The sequence below is a fragment of the Chinchilla lanigera genome, unplaced genomic scaffold, assembly GCF_000276665.1.
Source record: "Chinchilla lanigera isolate Chin_1 unplaced genomic scaffold, ChiLan1.0 scaffold00096, whole genome shotgun sequence".
NCBI lineage: Eukaryota > Metazoa > Chordata > Mammalia > Rodentia > Chinchillidae > Chinchilla > Chinchilla lanigera.
This window is the reverse complement of record NW_004955497.1, coordinates 6,989,740-7,015,370: the sequence shown is the minus strand read 5'-3', so window position 1 is coordinate 7,015,370 and position 25,631 is coordinate 6,989,740. Positions and strand designations below refer to the sequence as shown.

Below are 25,631 nucleotides of genomic sequence, written 5' to 3'. Positions count from 1 at the left end.
TAGTCATAAATAGCTTGAGGCACTCTTTGTCATGAAAATATCTTATTTTTCCATCAATTGTGAAAGAAAGTTTTACAGAACATATAATTCTGAGTTGGAAGTTGTTGGGCTTGAAACAATTCACTGCAAGCTGTGCTGGCCTTATAAAGTGATTCATTGCTTTTGTCTAACAGCTTTTAAGGTTCTGTCTCTATGCTAGGCTTGGGTTGTTTTGACTATGATGTGTTATGGAGAGGTTCTCTTTTGATTGTGGCTATTTGGATTTCTATATGCCTTACTTATGTGCATGTTTATTTCTTTCCCAACATTTGGAAAGTTTTCTGCTACTATTTCTGTAAAAAAAAATTTTATGCCCTTTATTCTGTCTTCTGATTTTTTATTATTCCAATTAATCTTAGATTGGGCATTTTTGTGTCATGTAGCAGCTGTTGGATCCATTTTTGTTGTTTTCTCTTTTTTCTTTTAAGGTATTGCTAGATAATTGGTCTTTGAAAGCATCCTATCTTTTAATTCTAATATTCTACCCTCACATTGGTCACTTTTGCTGCCCGTACTTTTAATATAATTTTTAATCTCCTGGATTTTTGTTTGGAACCTTTTCATGGGCTCTAGTTCCTTTTGGCTAAATGGGTCATTCTTGTTTAGCTCAGCCGTCTTTGCATTCATGTTTTCTGTAAGCTCCATGATAGTTTTATTACTTCCAGTATTTGATTGATTATTCTGTGAGCCTGCTGAGCACCTCACTGATATATTTTTAAATCTCTGTTCTTATCCTTTCAAATAATTCAGCTATATGGCTGTTGCTTTCCTTCTCCTCAATGACTCATGGATCCACTTTGAGGGAGTTGGGAGTTTAAGGAGGCATTTTGGTGCCTTGTGTTCTAATGCTTCCATTGTTTTTGGTTTGGTTTGTTTTGTGTTAAAGTATGTGGTCTCTTATAGTTGAAAGACTTTGTTGCTCGTATGGAAATGCCTTAAGTTAGTCTGCTTTTCAGTGATACACTTAGAGCATGGCAAACTATAGTCCTTTGCCCTTGTCCCAAAATCCAACCACCTCTGTTAATGTTGGAAGAGGGGAGGTGCAGTGTGATTGGCCCAGCACCCAGTTCTCCAGGAATGGACTGCAGTATTATTGAATGTCACAAATGTAACTTGGTTATTGGCATACAGAAAAGAAAAACATTAATAACACAACCGTGTGAACCTGGCAATATCAAGTAAATCAGCAATAGTAATACCATACAAAACAAACTGGATATTGACATACCATAAGAACCAATAACATACTAACCTTAACCTTAAAAAGGTAATCTACAGTTATAAAAACCCTAAGACAAGACATATATTGACATACAACAAGTATCTACTAAATGGGTTAACTGTACCTCCACTAATGATAGAAAGGAATTCAATAATAGTATCATAGAATTAACTAAAGATTTATAAAGCTTAATGGTTATAGTATTAAAGATTTCAGGGGTTGGGCATGGGAGAATAAAAAATGAAAAATTTTGAAATTTTAAACAATTGGAGATGAGAAGGAAGAAAGAAAGGTGAGACAAAGGAGCCTGTAGAGTAGAAGGATATTTATAGACTTAGGTAAAGGTAATAGGAAAAAGCTGAAGAGAAATAAGAGAGAAAAGAAATAATATGGAGAGTAAAAGATAGAAAAAAATTAATAAGAAAATGAGCGGGGGGGAAGGAGGAAAAAAAATGAGTCCAAAACCAGAGAAGTTTTAGAGTCTAGCAAGTCTCAGTTTTCCCGCCTACTCTTACGGTCTATGTTTTTTTGAGGTGTGTCCACTCTTCCAGAGGGCCCTCTGTTTACCCAGGCTGTGGCAGTGTCAATGCTAAATGTGTTCTTGCTCATGTTGGTAGATAGAGACAGCAGTCAGACCTCACATCTGTGATGGATCTGGGCAGCTGTGCAGGGGTTCAAGTACTTAGTGCCAGCAGGTACTTTCTTTGTTTCTTAGTTGTGAGGTACCCACACAGAAGCAATCACTAGTCTAGGTTTAGCCGGCACTAAAACATAAAATTAGGAAAAACCAGGGATCAGAGTGCATGTGGTTGCATCCTGTGCTTCTCAAGTGTGTATGCCTCTGTCAGAAGTTGCTATGCTTGCCTTTAAAATCATTCGATGAGTGCTATTCAGTAGGTTGCAAAAGTATTTCAGGCAGTTAGTTTCTATATGAAATATTTATTAACCCCATTCATTTCTCTAATTTTAGGCTTTATACTTTCATTATAGATGAGAAACATTAATTAATACTTCAGTAGACTGATTTCAAATTTTGTTAAAAATAGACACAATACTTTTGAGATTCTGGCCTATTCTTTTTTCCACGGATATGGAGTACACTTATTACCACATTTGAATAATTTTTCTGCCTTCATAGGAATACAATAACATTTCAGAAGCTTTCAAGATTAATTTTGTGAATCTGAATTTGAATTTTTTTAACAATATGGGAACTATTTACAGAAAGGATTTTTAAAAAAATATAATGATTCCATTTCATAGAATACAGGATGGTGCTACAGTTTTTATATGGTTTGATGTATCATCTAAGAGTTTGTGTCTTGGAAGCATGGTCCTAATGTGATGATGCTGAAAAGTCCTGGTCTATTTAAGAGATGGGGCCTGAGAGATCCTTAGGTCAGTGGGAGGCAAGCCTTGAAAAGGAATACAGGTCTCCTCGGGTGAATTCTGAAGATACCAAGTTCACATAAACTGAGATTGACCATGGAATAGCATCTCTGGCTTCCTGTTTTCAAGATACCACTCTTGTGTTTCATTTGCACCTGCCATCCACCATGAGATCCTCACTGGAGCCAAGCCAGTGCTGGCACCATGCCCTTGAATCTCCAGAACTGTGAGCTAAGTGAACCATTTCTGTATAAAAGTACCATTCTGTAGATATTTTGTTATAGCAACAAAAACAGACTGATATAGTGGTAAAATCAGAATACTCTTAAATATCACAGTCAACTTTTGACCAATTTTTTTAAGTTACCTTTTTTCCTTAAAAAATGTTTACCTGTTATAAAGTTCCTCATTATGATTTCTGTTTTCTAGATGTGAGAAAGTACCCACAATTTCCTTCCCTGTGGTTTGGGTTCACCTAAAGTGATAAAAGGTTGTGCTGGTGGAAAGCAAAATAGACCATTAAGTAGTACTTAACTTGTTTACTCATGATACAGTGTGATAAGATTTAAGCATAAAAAGTCTTATGGCAAGGTCAGACAAAATGTTACTATAGATTATAGATAAAGAATAGTCAGAAATGAAAACAAATTCCATGATTGTGCATTCCTAAGATAGTCAAGTACCTGATTATATACGTTCTCTTTTGGTCAGTGGATATTTATTGAATGCTGGTCATATGCTGAGACCTGACAGGAACATAGCAATGAATAAGAGGTGGGAACCCCATTGTGGAGTTTGTATGCTGGGGGGCAGGACTATGTTATTATAAAACATAAAAAAGCAAATTAATGAAAAGGATAATGACAGATGTTGTGAAGAAAATGAGATGACATGGTTCTATCTTAACAGGTTAGATCTGCATGGTCTGCTGTGATAGAGATTAAAATCTATAGATGGGGGGCTGGGGATTTAGCTCAGCGGCAAAAGCGCCTGCCTGGTAAGTGCAAGGTCGTGAGTTCGGTTCCCGGTACCGGAGAAAAACCAAAAAAAAAAAAAAAAAAATCTATAGATGGTCTTCACATCTGCTTTCAGCTACTATTAGTTTGTCTTCTTCCCCAACAAAACTTTTAACCAGTACTGCCAACAAGAGTACAGAGCTGGGGATTGAACCCAGAGCCATGTGCCTGCTGAGCAAGGGTTTTGTCACCTAGCTACATCCCCAGCACCACCAGTGTCATTTTACCCTTCCACACCCTTTTTCTGGAGATTGCCCACTCAGGGAAATGGCTAAATAACCAAAGCAGGAAGGGGTTAAAAGGAAAAACAAGACATCTGGAGAAATCTTTTCTCAGATATTTTGGCTTTTTCATGAAGCTAAGAGTTTCTTTAGTTTGCATATTTGAGTCTGTGTCCAGGGGTACTTTACATTCCTATATTCTGAATTAAGAACGATAAAACACTCCCAGTTATGAAAAGGAAAATAATTTTATTAGTTGTGGAATTTGCAGTTTTATTTTGAATTTTCTCACATCCTAAAAACTCATCTGTGTTGCTGCATAAAAACTTTTTAATTTGTAACTTAGACAATATTTACACTTGATGTTTAAGACTTTTGTGCCTTGCTTTCTTTGGTACATAACAATTTGGAATGTGAACCATGACTCATCAGCTGACGTTGTACTAGTACATTTTTAGAAACAAAGAATGCAGTAGTAGATTTCCCTTAAGCAGCAGTGGCGGAAGAAAATATAAGAAAACAAAAATTTCTCTACATCTGTGCTATTGTGATTACAGCTGTCTGTTGAATGACTCTAAGAAATATGTTACAAAGCTAGATAGTTCAGTGATTTTTGAATAGAACCAGTGTAAACTTTGTGTTTCTTGCAAAAAAGATTCTTAAATGCCAGCAGTGACTGCATTTATCCTGTTTTTATGGGTAGGAAGTGACTACAGATAAATATAATATTTAGGCTTTTAGTTTACATATTTTTGGAATACATAGGAAGCAGTGAAATACAGGCGTTGTCATGGCATATGCTGTGTTCTTAGTACTTAAAATCATTCTTATTTTTGTTGTAGACATCCTGTTTATTTGCTTTGCTTTTTATTTTCAGTCATGGGCATGAGAACCAAATTCAGTTGCTTCCTACTTCCTGCTTTTCTTTGTTTTTTTAGGGGGGCAGCTTTCTTGCTCCTGCGTAATACGTTTCTATTCACATGAAAAGCAGCGCTAAGGGTTGTGTCTCAATGTTCGCCCCAAAGCTTCATGCAGTCATGGGTGCAGGCTTCTAGAGTTTGTGATTGATTCATGGTCCAATGCTGGGATGATGGGTGTAAGTGTTACACCCACCACAGGGTGGGTAGCCTGCATGAGATAAAAGGGACAGAGTCTTCTCTTGTCCTCTTCCCTCAGTGCTCTTTCTGGTTTGTTTCCCACTGCCATGAACTGTTGCCCTCTGCCAAGCCACTCTGCCTTGGAGCCAGCTGAGTATGGACTAAAACCTCCACAAACAGTGAGCTAAATAAACCTTTCCTTCCTTAATTCTGGGAGTCAGGTATTTTGTCTCAGCAATAAGAGAAAAGTAAACAAGACGGTCAGTCTGTACACATGGAAACCTAATGAAAACCAAGTCTCATGCCTACCTGTTAACCCCTAGTTCCCCCATTCTGCTTTAGTGACTAGTGTTAGTTTTTCATACATCTAGTAGGCATATTTTTGGCATAAAATCTCATGTGCATATCTATATCAGTATATAGATTTTTTTAAATACATATTCTGTACCTTGATTTAAATTAGTTCAAATTTGGTTTTAATTTCCTAGTCCTTTTGAAATTTAGCTTGTTCACTTTGATTTCCTGATCTCACCTGAATTTTATTACTTTTAAAGTATTATGTCATGCAACTGTTGCATGTAGAGATTTTTTTCTGTTGGGTGTCATAAACAAAATGATTATTTGAACTTTTTCTTTATAAATTATGACCTTGTATGCTTATTTCTATTATTTATTTTTAATTTGGGTTTTGTTTGCTTGTTTGAAACATGGTCTCACTATGTAGTACAGGCTGGCCTTGAATTTGCTTATATCAGCTCAAGCAGGCTTTCAACTGACAGTGACCCTCCTGCCTCAGCCTCAGAGTGCTGTGATGAAAGATGTGTGTTGTCACCTGCCCAGTTAATTATTTTTTAAGACAAAGTCTTGCTATATAGTTCAGGCTGGTCTTGAACTCAGTCCTCCTGCCTCAGCCTCATGAATGCTGGGATTACAGGCATGTTGCCACCATACCTGGCTTATTTCTTTTTAAAATAAATGCTTAATATAATTAAAATTAATTTAATTATCTTTGTGATAACTCAAAAGAGAATTTGATCTAGCAAATACAATGCAACCACAGAAGAATACCTATTTGGTTCATTACCCTCTGCTAAGACTTGTTTATTAGAGAATATTATGGCATAAATTGTACTGAATTAGAAGTTACTTGCTTAGCATTGGTGCCAGCGAATTGGAAATGTCTTGGTACATTTTACAATGTTCATCAATTCTGCATATTGTAACTTCAGTATTAATGTTTGTAATAGGCATTTTTAGAATATCTTTCATTTTTAGAACTGTTGAGTGCATCTATTTTGTTCATATAAAAATCAGGGGGTAGAAGGTAGTTCACTTTTCCATGAATTCAGTTAGAATACGATGTCCAGTCTGGTGGGGGAAAAGGTAAATTATTGTCAATGACTTATGAGTATCACCATAGAAGCTTTTGACATTTTCAATGTTACATTTCCTTCCTTTCCCTTGTGAAATCTAAGTGCATAGAATTGTACAACTGCTATTATCAGTCATTATGTTAATCATTATTGTAACTACCATTTGTGTGGCTACCCTGTAGTTGAGAGGTTTTTTGGTTATTGTTGTTTTACTATTTTCTTTTTTGTTATCGTTGTTGTTTATAACAACAATAACAGCTATTGGCTGTAAGGTTTTTTTTATTATTGTTGTTGTTTTACTATTTTTTTTGGTACCGGGAATTGAACTCGGCCTCACGCTTGCCAGGCAGGCGCTGCGCCACTGAGCTACATCCCCGCCCATAGCTGTAAGATTTGCTTAGCAGTTAATTGACACAGTAGTTCTATGAGGTCAGTATATTTAATTTAAGAACTTTTGGACAAGGTAGTCACCTATGATTGGAAACCAGAGCTGTTTGATCTAAAAGCCATCTTACTCTTTATTATTTAGGCTTTTATGGAAGTTACATTTTGACAGAATCTTCATTTTTTTTTCCTTCTTGCTGAAAAAGGCTTGAAAGACCATTTTAGTTTAATCCATGTATGGGGCCCCTGAAGAGTAGGTTCCAAGTGTAAAAGACTATTGTGATTTCATAGAAGAAACTGAGTGGGGTTGTTTAGTTACATTGCAGTCTTTTTTTCAGACAAGGTCTTTCTCTGCAGTTCAGGCTGGCCTTGAACTCACTTTGTAGCCCAGGCTGGCCTTGAGCTCACAGTAATCCTCCTGTCTCAGCCTCTTGAGTGCTGAGAGTAGGTGTGTGTGTGCCACCACACCCACTGAAATGGTTTTATAGAAATTTTGGTTTCATTTGTAAAGCCTAAAAAGGAAAACTTGCCATGTCTTATCACTGCCTGCCTGTCTGCCATCTGTCTCTTTCTCTTTATTAAATCTAAAGAAACAGTTTTATTCTTTACTTACGGCTTCAGCTTAAATGTTTAAGTTTGATTGATGGTTTTACAGCTGAAGTGGTAAATGTGAGATTAAGGAAGTTGTAGAGAACTGATGAAAGACTGACACCTGATAAAGTGTGCATTCCTGGTCTTTGTAGTGGACTGTCAGGAATGACTCTGATTATAGTTTTATCAGACCCTTCTATTTAGATGTGTATCTGCATGGTTCTGTGTACTTATTTTTAAAGTTTTTTTTTTTTCCCAGAAAGGGAAGTGTTTTCCCTCCATTGATTCCATAAAAAATGGCAGTGTAGGCTCAAGCATAAGAAGAGGTTGCAACAAAAAGTACTAATAGCTGAGGCATTCTGTCTATCAACCCTGGAGTCATAGTTTTTGGTTCTTTTTTTTTGAAGTTTAATATGCGGAAAAATAGAATTTTTCACTACATTATAAAAACAGCTAAATGATAGAACTTCGTAATAGCTCTTGATAAGAGATATTCATAGATGATTCTTCTAAAGAACTCAGTGGGATTGTTTTGTTATCATGTACTTGTAGACCAGGAATGAAAAGAAAAGTATGTATTTACTTCCGCCAAGTATAAACCATCTCTTTATCCATAGTTTGTTCTTGCTTCTCTTTATTAGTGGACAGTCTTTTTAATCTACAGTAGAATTAGGATGAGTGAAATGTATGATGCTCTTTGTAGAGTAAAAGGACTTCTGCTAATCCCTCATTAACCTCTGTTTCTTATGCTTCACCCTGTTTCCTGGAAGGTGCCTCAGCTTATACAATAAAGCTGTTAACTTACATTCTTATCCTTCGCTTTCAGCATTATTGCATGCATAACTTTCATAGTCGTTTTGGTCAAACTTTTACCCAGAACAAAAAATAAAAGGCAAAGAGACCAAAGTTGAGAAAATGTGTTTTGCAGAACGCAGATAGGTTTGTGTCACTGTGGTAGTGTGCTTACTAGCAAGGAGCATCGCACCATGGACTGCTGATGCTCCGCCCGCTTGCAGCTTTGGGGCTGTGCCTGCTCCCCTTGTCCGAGAGTGTGCCCTAGCACAGCATGGAAAGTATGTGCTAATTGGGCACTGGATGTTTTTGACAGGGATACTTTTTTTTTTAATAAGGGAAACTTTTCAGAAAATGTTAGAAAAATAAATGAGTGTTTCTGTGCAATGATACTAAGGTGTGTGTGTTAAAATTCCACTTGAATATCTACCTCAGTGTAGAAGAATACATTAATTGTAGGAGTTTTTCTCTGCTGAATTAAAGTTTACCATTGTAAGGTATAAGTACATTAGGCTAGTCAGGAGGCGTTTCTTACAACTTTGTGTCTCACTTTTGGCATTTGTGTAGAAAGATTTTAAAATAGCTGTGAGGAACTAGCATTTCTAGGCTTGTTATGGACAAATAACCTCATAGAAAAAGAGATTTGGCCATAAAACTGTTCACCTATCAAAGCATTGCTAGTGGTTTTTGTGGCCTGCTATTGTTACTATTTCTTTGTCATCTGCAGATGGCAGTTTACTAATTTGAACAATCACCTGCTGCGTTCTATAATGGCATCAATTACATAAGCATACCCTAATGAAAGTGGCCATAATATAGCCACGAGTGATTTTCTCTTATTTCTGGGACAGTCGTGCTGCTTTTATGAGCTAATTCTGAATGTGCTGTTGTACCAAGGTGTGGTTTTGTTTTTTGAGAGTAGTGTTAGGTGCTATTCTCTTTAGAACTTAATTAAAAGACATTAACTTCAATTCTAAGAATTATTTTGGAAAAGATGACAAAATTCTTTTAATATAGAAAACAAGAGTTGAAGGGAGACAGATAGTGTTCAGTTTAACGATGTCTTTCAGTTTATATTATGGATCTAAATTATGGGTTAAATGAGCCATAAATTGCTGATGTTAAGTAGTAAGCTGAACAGAAAGAAGTTATTTTGACACCAGTTTCCTAAGTAATAGTGCTGATACTTGACAGCATAATTGCTTCGTAAGATACTACATGAAGGTAGTTTCAATCATGTGACTTCTAGAAAGTAGAAAAAAGCTTATATAAAAACTATATATAAAAATTTATAAAACTATAGTTTCTCTTAATATTGTTCTGTTTTATGTAACTGAGTTATTCTTGTGCTTTATAATATCTTAAAAATAGATTCAACTTAAAAGAACTCAAAATGTTAATTGATCATCTATAATAGAGTGGCTAACATTTAAAGCTAAAACATAAAATGTTGGCAAAGGGTTAGAAGTAGCCAGAGTTCATCCATTCTTGCTGGGCATATAAAATGGTTTTTTTTTTTTTTGGTTTTTCTCCAGTACCGGGAACTGAACTCACGACCTTGCGCTTGCCAGGCAGGCGCTTTTGCCGCTGAGCTAAATCCCCAGCCCCAGGGCATATAAAATGGTATGACCACTTTGGAAAAGTTCTGGCAATTGCTTATGTAAGTAAGCATGTACCTGCCGTGTGACATATACCTTCCACTGCTAGGTGCTTACTCAAGAGAAATGAAAACATACGTTCATAGCAGCTCTTGTTCATAATCACTCAAAACTGGGAACAATTATTAATACCTGCCCGCGTAGATGAAACTCAAAAACATGCCACGTAAAAGACACTTCACCCAAAAGAATGCAGACTTTATGTTACCATTAGATTAAACTCATCTGTGATGACAAAATACCAGAGGAGTGGCTGCCTCTAGAGGTGTAAGCATGGGGATTGACAAAGAAGGGATGTGAGGGAACCCTCTAGAGTAATGATTCTGTTCTGTAGCTTGTGATTCATGTCACGTAGAAGTATGCATTTGTCATATTTAGAAGTATGCTGACTTCTACAGTTTACTTTGAAGTGCATGAAAAGGCAAAACAAGAAAGGATGAGTAGTTACATGATAAAGCAAGAACAGTAAAAGGTCTGTGGTAGATTCATAAGATACAGAAGTTTACTGTAAAGAAACGGAACTTTGCTGTGTGCTTGAAATATTCATGTTTGGACAATAATAATGAAATGTTAGTGGTCTTTTCATGGAGGACATACTGCTTTTTAAATGTTATTTTGTCTCTTTGCTTCACTGTCTTTTATCCTGATTTCACATGGGAACTTATGCCTGAGATTTTGCAAACTTATCTCTACTGCTAATTATACTAAAAGAGCCATATCTGAGGAATTGCAGTGCAGCGTGGCATTCTAGCTTATGGGTACAATTGTCTGTCTTTGAGGCTGTCATTAGAGTTTTCTTCAGCAGTCTTCAGAGAGTTATGAATCAAGTGGTTTCTCTGGAAGTGTATCATATGTTGTGTATATAATGCTCGTTTATTTGTTTGTTTTTAATATAGGAGAAGAGTGAGGCAACAGTAAAAATTTCCCAGTTTTAGGTATCACTGAACATGGTCTGGATTAGATGGATTTGAATGCCATCTCATTCACTTACATCCCAGCTATTTAACTTCCCTGAGTCACATTTTCCTCATTTATAAAATGGTGAGCATAACTATTTCCTAGGGTGTGCTGGAATGACTAAAAAATAATTCCTGTGAAGCAATTAGTATGGGGTCTAACTTGTAGTAATAGTGAACGAATAGAGTTATGAGGGAATAATAGTGAAATCGGTGAAAATGACTCTTCCTGTTTGAGTAGGAAGTAAAGCAGTAAGGTAATACTGAATGATTAAATGAAAATCCGCTAAATGACTCTTCAGGGACCCGTAACCCAGAATGACACCTGGGAAATCCATATGTTTCTCTCTGAGGGCTTTGGGTCAGTAGGCTGCTATAGCAGTAGCTAGTGCAATGATGCTGAACATTTAATATGGTCTTGGGAATGAGAAGTTAGGAGTAATAGATGTTTGGGTTTTGGTGCTCAGCTGCCATTTTCTTACTTCCAGGCACAGGTTCTGATTTCCTATTTTGGATACTTTTTGATTTTTTTCTTGTTCTACTTTAGTCTTTGTGCCCCTGGAGAAGATGATACAGTACCTCGTTTGAGAAGTAACACAGGTCTGATCCATTAAAGTTTCAGGTGACCATGGCTACAGTGATTGGTTCAGAATAGATACATGATCCTAGCCAACCTTCCTCAGAGGGAGAAGATGTGATTCTGGGGCTTTTATTGGCAATACTGGGGAATGTGAACAAGGGCTATGTATCTGTACTACCCCTAATCCTGCTGCTGAAAGAATCCTACATATAGTTGCTCTTGCAGTGTAATATGTACTAGTAGCATTACATAAGGGATTCTTTACTTAATTAATTCTCTAGTTATGCTTGTTTCTGTATTGCATATACTTGCTTGTATAGTGATTAATCTACTAGTTAGATTTTAAGTTGCTCAAATGAAGGGACTGATTTACTCCCCTTTCATGCGGTTTTTCAGCCTCACTGGAATAATACCTGTCCAATACAGCTGGCATAATGATAAGCTGCCCGGCACAGGAGGCATAAGCTTATGTGGTAATAAGCGTTTGAAATGTGGCTAGTCCCAATTGAGATGTGCTGTAAACAGAGAAGAATGTAGGGTAACTCAGGATTTTTTACATGTTGTCACATGGTAATATGATAATAATTTTTGATTTAGTGAATTAAATATATTTAATGTTAATGTACATGCTATGTGCCACACCAGTTAACTGAGGGAAAACAAAATAAAGTGTTTTTTTAAGTACACTATGTTTTACTCTTAGATTTTCTTCCTAGACTGTTTCCATGGAAACAATCAAAAAATTCTCAATGTTGAGGTAATACTCTGGATGTTTTTTGCTGCCATTTTAACCAAAACCTTCAAGTTTAAGTATTTAGATAGATCATTCTTACATTTGAAATGCAGAATGTACAAATCTGATTTAAGGGAAAGTTGTTAAATAGTCATTTTTCCCAGTACACTTTTGAAATTCTTCCTTTCCATTTTGATAATTTTCTGGAAAGCAAAAGAATTTCTGAAGATGAGTGCTGTTTTCTTTCTACTAGATACCTTTGTTGTCATTTAAGTGTGTACTGTTTCTTCATTCTTTCCTAATGAATATTTTGTAAATATAGATGAATATTCAACCTTTACATGGCTAGAACATGATTATATCACCTGTAACATAAGTGAGCTTTTCTTATTAGAATCACAATGCAGATTGCATGGAGGATGCTAGTAGCTGGAAATAGAGTCACTTATACTCAAAATCAGTCACATACTCAGAGCCTTTGACCAAAATAAAACAAAACAAAAAACGTGGAATTCCAGCCCCTGAGAGATTAATTTCCAAGGTAGTATTAAATGACCTTACATGGTAGTGTTGTTTCGGTGAGGATATACACAGGCTTCTTTTGATATCTGTACTGTCAAAGCCTGACAAAGAAGAAAGCTTTAAGGCTGGTTAAAATATTTCCTTACAGACCTTTTGTGCATGAACTTTTCATTTAGAGCTTTATAAAAATATTGTGCTTCATGGCGAATATAAGTGTGTGCTTTTCAGAAAGCTCCTGGAGAGATTGATATCTCCAAATGTTAACTGCTACTCAGTTTTATATTGTTTCAGATTGATTTTGATACCTGAATTGTGACTGCAAAAGTTATAATGAGGGTGAAATTTCCTAATTCATCATTTCAGCTAGTATGTTCCTATGTGCCCAACACATAGCAAGTGTTCAGTAAGCGTTAACTATCATAATTATCTCCCTAAATCTATTCTTTTTAGATGTCAAAATTGAACTTGAGTTAATCCCTGTTTAACTTAGACTATTTATAACTTATGACATCAGTTTTATCCTTTGTTTTAATAATAAAACTCCAAATATTTAGTCTTCTTCCCGTGTTCTTGTTTTTCACTTGTACTAGTTTTAGTGGCCTGTGTCTCATCTTTCTTAGTACCCTGTGGTTTTCCTTAGGTAAATATGCATTAATTTTTCAACCAGCAGTGGGCTGTCTCCCGTGTGACGCACTTCAAGGTTTTATCTGGAAGAAGCCTTACAGACTGTCCAGCTCAGTGCCCTACTTTTTCAAAGGAAAGGTTAGGGCCGCAGGCTGGCTGCAGCTCCTCCTGATGATGAACATTTGGCACACATCTTGACACACATTTTATTTCTCAACAAACTGCAGCCCACAGAGCAAAATATTGCATGGACTTCTTTGGTTTTTGGAGAGAACAGGAAATGCTTGATGTTCGTTACTGGTTTGTCTTATATGGTTGTTATCAAATGAAGTAAGATCCCTCTTTACCTGTTTTCTTCAGGGATTTATCGTGAATGGGTTTTGGATTTTGTTTAAAGCTTGTTATATGGTCCTGTGATTTTTTTTGTCCTTGCTTCTTTCTATGTGGTGTATCACATTTACTGATTTGCATATGTTGAACCATTTTTGCATCCCTGGGATAAAACCTACTTGATCATGATGCGTCATCCTTTTGATGATAAGTTGCCTTCTACTTGCCAGTATCTTATTGAGGATTTTTCCATCTATATTCATTAAGGAAATTGGCCTCTAGTTTTCTTTTTTAGCTGTATCTCTGGTTTTAGAATCAAAGTGATGCTGGCTTCCATGAATGAGTTTGGGAACACTCCTTCCCTTTCATTTTCATTAACATGTTTGAGTATTTGGTGTTATAGCCTGTCTGAAGGTCTTGTCAAATTCAGTAGTGAATCCACCAAGTCCTGGGCTTTTGTCAGTTGCTAGAGTTTTTTAATTACTGCTCAGTTTCATTGCTTATTATTGGATTGTTCAGCATTTTTATGTCTTTTTGGTTCAATTATTGTAATTCATGTTTGTCCAGGGATCTGTCCATTTCTCCAGCATTCTCCAATTTGTTGGAGTACAATACTTCATAATGTCTACTAATGATCTTCGGTATTTCAGTGGTGTCAGTTGTGATTTCGAAAGTCTTTTATTCTTAGGCACAAGGGGAAAAGTTGTCCAGGTTAAAACTCCTGGTCTGATACAAAAGGACAGTAAAGTGTAGGAGTCTGGTTTGGGTTTTGGTTTGTGTTACTGAGGGTTGAACTCCAGGACCTTTACACTGAGACGCATCTGTAGCCCTTTTTGTTTTTATTTTGAGATGGGTTCTCACTAACTTGTCAGACTGGGCTTGAACTTGCAGTCCTCCAATGTGCCAGCTCCCCAGGGTGCTGACATTGAAGGCGCACCACCGGCCCGGCAGGATCGTATTTTAGAGTGCCCTTGGTGCAGGCAGGGACCCAGTCTCTGGTTACTGCATGCTGAAGTGGAGTTTCCGTTACTTCTGCGCTTTTCCTCACTGTGTCTCTTAATGCTATGCGTGTTACATTATGTTCCTGAGTCTCCAGCTAGGGGTGTGGGTTTTATTTAGTGACTATTCCTTGCATGAGTTTCTCCTTCACCATGTAGGTGAGGGGATCCATAAAGTAGGTCATTCATTGTTCTGTCTCAGTAGGTCTGATTGATAAGCTAGGTTTTCTTTATTTTTCTTGGTCCTAACTTCCCGACCACAAAGAGTCATTAAACATTAACCTGATTCCTCAGTTTGTATTCCTGGTGGTTTTAACTGAGTCATAGGCTTGCAGATGTTGACAGCGGTTTCAGGATTGCAGGAGACCTGCAGACTCATGTAGAATCTAGGGACATCTGTCTGCAGGTGCTCCTTCATTTATCAGATTCATTCACAGTTGTGTTACTTGAAGATTACATGCATTGCTTCTTAAATAAGGGAACTTGGTTTTATTGGACAGGTTACACATGGGCAGTTTAGGAAAGTTAGAAAATATAGGTAAACATAAGAAGGTAAAAAGTCACTTGTGGCCCCTTTAGCAGGTGGTGCCATTTTTTGTTTTTGGGGTTTTTAGAGATCCTTTACTATATCATTAAAATATCACAAATTAGTCTTGTAATCCAAAAGTTTATTTCTGTGGCTGGATAACTCTTGGATCTTATTTGTCAGGCTGCTGAACTGTTCCCTTTTCAGAAATACAGATACCATGCACAGTTTTTCCCAATATCCTTGTTTTTGACTATTGGGACCTGCTGAATCAAAGCAGGTGAATTTGAAACAAGCTTAATGTCATTTCCTTCAAGGATTTGTTCATTTTTCTGGGCTTGAGGTACTGAACAAGCAACACCTGCCCTTGTACAAACCCAGCGGATGTTATTTTTTCTCACCCAAGAAATTGCATTTTTCAATGAGACCCATTCTCCTGAATAAGGACATAGCTGCAAAGTGAACATACACAGACTTCATCTTGTAATGGAAGCCCAGCATAGCACCCGTCATAGTGTTCTGTGCATGACTGCAGATCGTGTGTACAGTGGCCACTTCCTTTCTGTGTCCGCATTTGTCAACCTGGAGCCTCTTCTTTTGTATTGTTCAGGAGCCTGAGGTCTGCATTGATGTGGTTGAAGTCCCTCCTCAGGGTCCCTCTGGGCCCTTCACAGTAACTGTGTCCTTTCAAAGTCATGTCACTGTTTTCTGGAATGTCCACAGCCTGATGCTGAGAAATGGTCTACATCCTCAGAGGAGATGTGGCAAGGAGGGTAGAGCCGTTTTTAAATTTCTACACACTAAGCTTTACACCATAAAAAGAATATGTTAGCTATAAAAGGAAATACTTGACAGGTTGGATAATGATTTGTAGTGTAGATGGGTATAATGTATGCCTAAAAACTTTACGGTAATGTCTTTACATAATAAAAATATTCAATTACCCCATCCCCAAGACAGTTACCTGGACTGATGATAAAAGTTGATGGGGAAAATATTTTCAAGTAAGTAATTCACTTATATTAACTCATTTTCTATCAGAAGTTAATATACTCAGTAGTAATGGCTTTTCACCTTTTTCATTTCTTCTTTAAATTTGAAATACAATTTCAGTAGTCTGAGGCATTTTGTTAATGCATAGTACCTGACTCATCTGCCCTTTTTAGCAAAGCTGTTAAGGACACAACATACTTCATGTTTTCTATTTACATTAATACTAGCTGTTACTAGTATTTACATTTAAGTAGCTGTTTCATTGACTTTGAAAAGAGTACACATATCCTTAATATTATTGCACTAAGCCTAAGTACAACAATATTTTCACCTCCCCACATACATGCACAAAACAACATTCTTTGTGTACATTTTCATATTTCTTTAACCTCTGCAAAATTTGTAGCTGAGAGAGCACAGTTGGCATCCAGAAGAGAAGTAAGCATGTGACATTTTGTTGTTGTCCTGTATTAGCATGCATTTCACAACTAGAAACATTGTAAATAGAAGCAGTTGGTAATATAAAACAGTTGTTTATGTGTGTATGTTGTTTAATTTTTTTTTAAAGGAAAACATAATTTTTCATTGTTCATATTTCTTAAGTAAAAGCCTAGGAAATACAGGTATTTTACATATTTCCTACAGTAGGTTTCCTACTGGTAGGAAGTCTACAGGCATTGTAAGAGGGCTGAAATTTTTGTTTTGTTTTGTTTTGTTTTGGTACTGGGAATTGAACTCAGGGCCTCACACTTGCCAGGCAGGTGCTGTGCTGCTGAGGTATATCCCCAGTGAAGCATTTCTGAAGTGATGAATTCTGAAGATGCTTACTACATCCGAGGAAATGATACCAAGCTGCACTAGTTGTAGAAGCTGTGTTGAACATCAAAATTTTAGGAAATGCATTTTCAATGAGATACTAGATTTTGGGAGGAGCTTTATTTAGGACTGGGATATTGGAACAGTTAAGAATTATAAAATCTCAGTTGTGGTGGCACATGCCTGTAATCCCAGTAGTATTCTGGAGGCTGAGGCAGGTGGATTGGAAATTAGAGGCCAGCCTGTACATGGACTACATAGTGAAACCCTGCCTCAAAACAACAACAAAAACCCAAAGAAATATGATTGTCCCTGGTTTTGTTTTTTTGGTTTTTTTTTTTTTTTTTTTTTTTTTTTTTTTTTTTTTTTTTTTTTTTTTTTTTTTTTTTTTGGTCTTTTTTGAGACAGGGTCTCGCTATGCAGTTCAGGCTGACCTTGAGCTCACTTCGTAGCCCAAGCTGGCCTCGAGCTCCCAACAATCCTCCTGCCTCAGCCTCCTGAGTGCTGGGATTACAGGCATGCGCCACCATGCCCGGCTACTGTCCCTGTTTAAAGAGCTCAGTATTAGGAATAAAACCATTGAACTCTCTAATGATAATTACTACCACTTTTAAAAAGCTTCTAATAAAGGTAGACCTAAAGAGACTCTTTATTAGTGCTATAAGTCCAATATTTAAGGAAACTTTAAGAACTGTCAGTCTTAAGATCTATTTAAGAGTCTATTTAAGGGTGGATGACCTACATGAGAATTTTCCAGACGTAACATTCTGCAGGATGATTTACAGACACTTACATCTCCCCCAATAATTTATCTCTGTTGTGTCTACAGGTAGCTTAACTAAATCTTAACTAACCTATAAATTTGTGAAGTATAAAATTTTAAAGATAATTTGAGAAGGTAAATGGTGATGATAGACTAGCAAATACCGTCAGAGGGATCGATATCTATAGTACAGAGTAAATTCCCCCAAATAAAAGTCTGACTTTCATCTGATGTCTTGTAACTCTCATTTCTTATGATAAATTAACTAGTTGGCATTTTGATTTATGAATGGCCCACTATGTGTTTGGGCAGTGATTTATTTCACAGGAACCTACCATTCTTGAGGAAACAGATGTAATAGAGTTTTTAAATTGGCAAAGCTAGAGCACTATTATGGTGACCTTATTGTGCTGTGTCATTCTTGAGCCCAGCCAGACACTGTGACCAAGTAGCATTTTTGCTTCATTCTCTATAAAGCTACACTGAGTCCTGAAATTCTGTTGTACTCCATGGAAAAGACCTTTGAATATAATAGCTACTTTGTTCCTTTATTGGATCTTTTTTAAACATATGGTTTCTAATAAGTTTGGTATCTGAATGCCCAGCCTACAGCAGATTAGTAGCCGTAAGTTATAAGGACGTTGTGTGTGAGGGGTGGGGAGAATAACAAGTGACAAATATTAAAAGGAAGTGATGGCAGAGAACTGAAAAAGTAGACATAATTGTAGTGCTTTTTGTGAAAATGTGGGTAATGATGAAGCATTAGAAAAAAACTTACGTCTAGTATCTTCTGTTTGAGAAGACAAGCATGTAATAGAAAGAGGCCTAGAGAAAGTAGTGGGACAGGTAAGCAAGTGAGAAAGAAACAGTTTTCTTTTTGTTCTGGTTATGGGATACTAGGAATATAGAAATCCCACGAGGAAGAGGGTCGTTAGAGGGAAGTACAGTCAGCCTTCTGTGCAGTCTTTGTACTAGGTAGTGTAAGTAATCTAGGGATGAAATATACAGGAGAGTGCAAGTAGATTCAATAATTGCAGAAGAGTGTTTTATTTTCACTTTTAAAGTTATTGTTACATCAGCTTTTTTTTAGGTGACAGGAGGAAGGTTGAAGAAAAATGAGTTATAAACGTTGTCAAAGGAGGTGGACAGTTGAACCCAGAGGGAAAGAGGATGGGAGAGAGGAATTAGCCTTTAGACAGGAGAGGGACAGGTCTGATGTAAGAAGGACATTATTTATGTGCATAGACATAAATAATAAGCTTGTATGTCAGGGTGAAAATGTTCTGTTAATGCAAGTGAGGAAATATCACTTCTTGTCTGAATTCCTCCCAGAATGTAAGATTTACCTCTTTCCCATATAGCTTCACTTCTCTGAAGAATTGTCCATCTTGAGTTCCTCCTTTCCAATTCTCTCGTGAGCTCGCTTCAGGAGGCTTTTGTTCTATCTATTCCTCCCAAACACAGTGGCAAGGTCACCCGTGAATTCTGTGTGGCTAAAGCCAATGCTTAGTTCTCAGTGCTGATCTCATTTAACCTGCCTGCAGAATTTGACAACACTGGTAAACACTTTATTTAGTCTCTCCACATTACACACTCCCAGTTTTCTTCCAACTTTCATGGCCATTCTTCCTCGTTTTGGTTCCTCTTCATCTCCCAGACCTTGTATTGTAGAAATGTCCCAAAGCTGGGGCCAAAGACCCCCTTGCTCAGTTTTGAGACATAGTCTCTAAATTGCCCAGGTGGGACTTGAACTTGCAGTCCTCCTGCTTCAGCCTCCCCTTGTGCTGGGATTACAGGCATGCGCCAACTGCTTCTCTTTTCTGCCCTTCCTCATTCACTCTGCTTTGGTGATCTTTCTAGTCTAATGGCTTTCCTTACCGTTTGTACACTGACATCTCCTACGTTCATATCATTATCGTAGTCCTGTCCTGTGAATGGACTAGTACAGTGATGGTGAACCTTTCAGAACTTTGTAGCTGGGCATGGTGGCACACACCTGCAATCCCAGCACTTGGGAGGCTGAGGCAAGAGGATCACTGTGAGTTTGAGGCCAGACTGGGCTACAAAATGAGTTCAAGGTATGCCTCAACTATATAGTGAGACCTTGTCTCAAAAAAGAAAGAACTTTCAGTAGTAAACAGCCCTCTGCATGCGTGCTGTAGGTTTGCGACCGCTGGACTAGTAGATTTGTCTGTCTAGTCAGTGTTTCTCCTTAGAGTTCTTACAGGCATGTCAGATTTTACGTGTCCAAACTTGTGCATGCCATTAAACTTGTTTTATAGATGTTTGCATTTCTTTATACTGTTTCTATCTTTGCTTTTGCTTAGGCCAAAAATCCTGGAATCCCCTGCCATCAGCCCAGAATGTTATATTCATCAGCAAATCATACCATATTGTCAGCAAATCATATCGATTTTACCCTTAAAATAGACCAAAAATTGAGTCATTTCTTACTACTTCTTTGTCCACTGTGGTCCAGCCTATCTCATCTCTTGCTTGCTGTATCCTTTGGCTCTTTGAGATTATTCTCATCTCAGCAGCCAGAGTGGTTAATTAAAATACTAAGTCAAAGCAAAGCCAAAGTTTTTAAGGCCCTACAGGATTTAGCCCCAGTTAACCATTGTTTCTGTTTCGCGCTCTGCCCACCGTGTCCTCCATACTATTCGTAGAACACTCCACGAACAGGTTCATCTTCAGACCTTTTACTCACTACCTCATTTGCCCATGAAAAGCATTTTTACCCCAGATACTCTCATAGTTTCCTATTTACTTCTTTGTGGGTTTAATTCGAGCATCAATTTTCAGTGAGTATTTTGTCACCCTATTTAAAATAACTGTCCTTTTCCTGGTACACTGTCTTCCTGCCTAGCTTTCTTTTTGCTCTCTCTGTTACTTATCTTTCTCTCATTGCTGAGACAAAATACCCAACACCCCAAGTTAAAGGAGAAAAAGTTATGTAGCCCAGAGTTTGTGGAGGTTTCAGTCTGTAATCAACTGGCTCCAAGGCAGGGTGGTGTGGCAGAGAGGCAATAATTCATGGCACCAGCAAGATACAAAAGGAATAAGAGCAAAAAGTGGAGGAACGAGCCTCTTTTCCTCCCTTACATTGCATGCAGGCTACCTACCCTTGGGTGAGTGTAGCACTCACACCTCCAGTCCCAGCACTAGCCAATGAACCTATCACAAATTCTAGATTCATCCGCCTCCAAAAAGCCCACCCCACCCCCATGACCACATGAGACTTTGGGGGACATCCAGACACAAACCATAATACTTCCATGCTTTTCAGCATCTAAAAGTACTGCATATTTTATTTTTTGTGTATATCGTCTATTCTTCCCTCATTGCCTCAGCACCTCTCCTGCCCAAATGTAAACTCCACAAGGGCAAGGATTTTTGTATTTCTTCAGTGCTGAATTCCTGGCACTAGAACAGTAGTGTCTGGCTCAGATGAGATTCTTAATCAATCTGGGAGGGAGGGACAGATAGGGATGGATGGGTGGATGGATGCGTAGTGAGATAGAGGGATGGATGGATAGAAGTTGAAGGTCAGATTTGAAGGTAGAGAGAACTATTTGCATTTGAATATATTTTTGTGTATGAACATTCCCTAGTGGAGATGTTGAAAGATGAAATGTCATAGTTATTTAGAGCATAACAACATAATGTAAACTCTGGGATTTTGTTTGCATTAGTTTCTGAAAGGTGGGGAATTAATATAATCAGAATATGTCAGTAGCATTGTTGAACATCCTAAAGCCTTCATGTAGCAGAGCCTTTTTATATTTCTGGCCCGACAGTAGAATATTTTTATTTCTAGTCATGTAACATTACACATTTACATTTTGTATGGATATTTTATTTGCAATATATCCAGGTTTGAGTGATGAATTACAGAAAGTCTCCTGGTGGCACATAGGGATCATTCCTTGGTAGTTTGGTCCAGGCCTGTGAGACGATTGTCTGTTTAGAGCAGCTTTGAGGAGACAATCGTCTACCTCACTCCATGATTGTCCTTTGAGGTCTGTCCCAAAGTAAGTTTCATCTGACAACTTTTATGTATATTGTTATAAATGGAACAAATTGAGCATCTTAAATAAAGTCTATTCTTTTAATTATTGATGTCCCTAATTTGCTGTGGAAGCTGCAGCATTTACATTTCTTAAATTTTGCCCCTAGTTAAGATAATGAAGCCTGACAACTTTAATCATTAGGGATACCACCACCATAAAACTCAGCCTGACTGTGGTTTAGTTCCACTCCATTTATTTTATTGTGTAGGGCTGATCACAATAGCAATGTCTTGCTGATTCCTTTGCATTTATTGGTGTAAATAGGCCTGAAAAGTTTCTTGTTCTGTAGCTTTAGATATTTTTTCTGAAAAGATGGACTCTGGAGCAAGATATATACACTGTCAAAAATCATATATTTATGCTTCTGACAATTACCTGTACTTGCCTTTGAAGAAACAAACAACCACCTTAGTCCTTAAGATGGAGCAGCACCTCCTAAAGAGCTCCTTATTTGAGGACTCAGAGAAAATTATTTTTGTTTTGTAACATTGTAATATATTGATACCTCAGTTGTCGGACTTTATTCATTCCAAATTTATGTTCAGACACCAAAAAGTTTGAGAACTGAACATATTTTTCCCATAAGAAATAATGGAAAACCAAATAATTGGTTCTGAAGCCCCCAAATTACTTAGAAGTTCATTCTTCCAGGACTTCAACAAATTTTGCGGTAATTTCTTTCTTTATTCTAGTTCTCATAGTTTTTCTCTTATCTTTACTGCTGGTATCACTAACTTTCTTTGGAGCCACGGTTACAGAATTTTGCACAAAATCAGTGCAAAATAAGCTCAGTGACGAATGTTTTAACACACACAAGCACGTATGTTGCCTGGGTGAGAGCAGTGCTCAGACTAAAGTGTCACCCCTTTGTGTCCACAGGGAGACGTGGCATGTGACTCACTCTCATGACTCATTGTACCATACAGGTTTTTTCAAGTTGGATTTTTGTTTTGATTGTGAGCAGAGGTACAAACACCGAGCAGATTTTTTTTCGATCTTTGCTCTTTGAGTAGTAGAAAGTTAGAGCTAGCTGTTCAACAATGGAGGTCACTGTATCTTATATTGCAGTGCCATAATGAAAATATAAGTGTTCAGTTATGTATATTGCACTACTTTCTGGTGCACATACACTTGTCTGTGAAAATAGACATTTTTAGGTTAAGATACACATTTAAAATGTCTTGTACAGTGGTGAAAAAATCAGAAAAGAGATGTACAAATGCCTTTTAACAGGCTCTGGATTTAGATCATTTTTATAATAAACATAAGAATGGATAGCAGTAAAGAAAAATGTTCAGTTTTAGGTCAAAATAAAAGGTGTGTGTGCTCAAAGCACTTTTCTAGAATGGTGGAGTTTGGGCTCCATAGGAAACTTTGGAGTTTCTCTAGTTTGACCCACTCCTTACAGGTAAAGATGTGAAAGGGCTAAATAGAGTGATATCCTGTGGTCTAGGGATTAGTCGAAGAGCTAGGAGTTGCATTCCAGGTCCTGATTATCCATCTAGTGGAAGGACATGGCCTGCCTAGAAATCCTGCCACCATCCTTCTATCACCATTAATTTATTGACAAATTAATATTACAAAACCTTGCAGTTTATTGAAGGTTTTTCTGGCAGTGTGACTTTTTAGATTTCACAGTAATCCTGTGTCCTAAGCAAGCTGCCATTTCTGCTTTCATAGGGGAATTGAGATTTACAGGTGTTTAAGTGATACACCACACATGTCACAATGTTGTGAACAAGTGCAACAGCTACATGTTGAACCCAGGTCTCTAACTGAATCCGTGCTCCTTTAATGACCTTTACTCCTTTGGATAATTGTGACTTATAGGAATTAAAGAAAAGACCTTCAAAATAAGAATTTACCTGGCACTGGAGAACAAATGTTTTGTAGGATTTACAGTGCAAGGAGTTAAATGTTAGAAATATTTCATGTTAGAAGAAAATAGATTATTTAATTAAAATTCAAACCCTTGCCTTTGAATGTAATATATAAGGAAACATTCAAATGACCTATATATCTATCAAATAAATTTAATACAGTGATTAAACCAAACCAACAAACAGTATAGTTCCCTTTACCTTCCACCTCTCAATTTTTTGTGGTAATTGGGATTGAACCCAGGCCTTCAAACTGAGCTACATCCTGAGCAATTTTTTATTTATTTTTTACTTTCAGCTTGTTTCTTAACAGGTTGCCCAGGTTCGGCTTAAACTTTTGATCCTCCTGCCTCAGCCTGCAAGTATGGGGATTACAGGCATAGACCAGCACACCCAGCTCACCTCTTGTCTTTTCCATATCATGTGGCACTGCCCCACTTAGCTGGCAGGGAGGTGTGCCCTGGGGAAGGGCAGGTGCTGTAGGTGCAGTGGAGTCTGCCTTTCCTGGAGTGAGGCTCTTACCACAGAAGTTTTTTCTGAGTGGCAGAAATATAGTTACGTATGCAGCTGTATAGAAAAGCTCTGCATGCCATTTGTATATTTCTTTGTGGAAATAGTTATGTGTAAATTCTGTGTTGATATTTCTAAATTCTTTACTAGCCCAATTTGACCTTTTTTATAGTGTTTTTAAGAGATTATTAAATTTCTCAAAAGAACTATGTTAGAACTACAAGGCAAGTATAATGTTACCAGTAAATTTTATGTATAAAAATAAATAATCATAGCCATTCTGGAATTGGATTTAAACTTCTATGTATGTATCTGTAAGTGTGAGCAATTACTGTTTAAGCGCAGCTGATTGTTCATAGACAAGAAAGCGTGACACTAGAGTAGCACACAGCAGACATTTGATAAATATGTGGTGAATGAAAGAATGAATGTGTAGTGACCTAGTTACCCAGCTGGCGTAGAGTTCTGGGCCTTAGTTTCATAGCTTCTGGCATTTTTTTGCGTAGCTTACAAAGTTTCTAGATTATTAAATAGGGCTACATCTAAATCTAAGTAGCACCCTAAGAATGCTTAAATCTAAAATAATTTTGCCAACATTGCCAGAAGGGAACAGGAGTTATATAGCTAAGTGTACTGAATTCATTTTTTGTAGCATATGAAAAAATTGTAAATGTGGAATCATTGAAACTAAATGTTTGACAGTTTCCTAATGCTGCATATTAGGAAGTGAGTGTTGATTAGTTTCAGAGTAGAATTTATGTAAATATCTCATAAGGTATGGTAACTATTTTTATACATCTAAATACCAGATATGTCTCTTCCCATAGGATGAAGCTCTGAAGGAAAGCATACTATTTCAGACTGTTCCAGGAAGGAAGAAAACTACAGCTCTGTGTCAGTCAGGTTTGTTTTGTTTTGTTTTGCTTTTTCTTGGTGGGGCGGGGGAGCGCTGTAACAAATATTTGAAATAATCATCTTATAAAGACAAAAGATTTATTTAGCTTGCAAATTTAAAGGTTCCAGTCCTTGATTGGTTGGCCCTCTTGGCTTTGAGCAAGGCAGCACATCATGGAGGAACATATCTTGAAGCAGAAGCAAAACAGATAAAGGAGTCCATGGGTCCCATGGACGTCCATTTCTTAAAGGTTTCACAGCTTCCCAGTGGCACACTTGGGACCAAGCCTTTAAAACAAAGCACTGGGGAGACATTTAAGATCCAAACTATAGCAGGCTGGGCTCATCCCAACATTTTCCTGTTTTCAGTTTTTATTTTTTTAAAAAGGATTGTCAGCTGTTGACTGGTCCTTTTTGTGGAAGAAGAGCATCAGAATCCTTTTGCCACATTCTTTTTCCTTGAGTCCTCAAGGCCAAAACTATTTTCACAGTGCCTTTCTCTCACCCATTCTCTTGTAAGTGTTCAGTAGAGTTTTCCAGAATTTGCATATGCTCTCATGACAGATTGAAAAACAGAAACAGATGTAAGATTCCAAATGTACAAGTGTTTGAATTATGTCTAGATGCCCCCCTAAAGCCTCATGTGATCAT

General features: G+C 37.3%; 1 long non-coding RNA gene across 3 annotated transcripts in view; it reads left to right on the top strand.

Annotated features, from left to right (window-relative positions):
- The window catches only part of LOC102004620, a 37,648-nt gene that overhangs the window by 11,729 nt on the left and 288 nt on the right, over positions 1-25,631 (top strand). For 2 of the 3 annotated variants that reach the window (XR_001231443.1, XR_001231442.1), the window contains exon 2: positions 24,914-24,989. This is a non-coding gene — a long non-coding RNA (uncharacterized LOC102004620). Of the gene's footprint in view, positions 1-5,138; positions 5,164-24,913; positions 24,990-25,631 lie in introns of those variants that run through there. The other variant, XR_001231444.1, reaches the window with a different exon arrangement.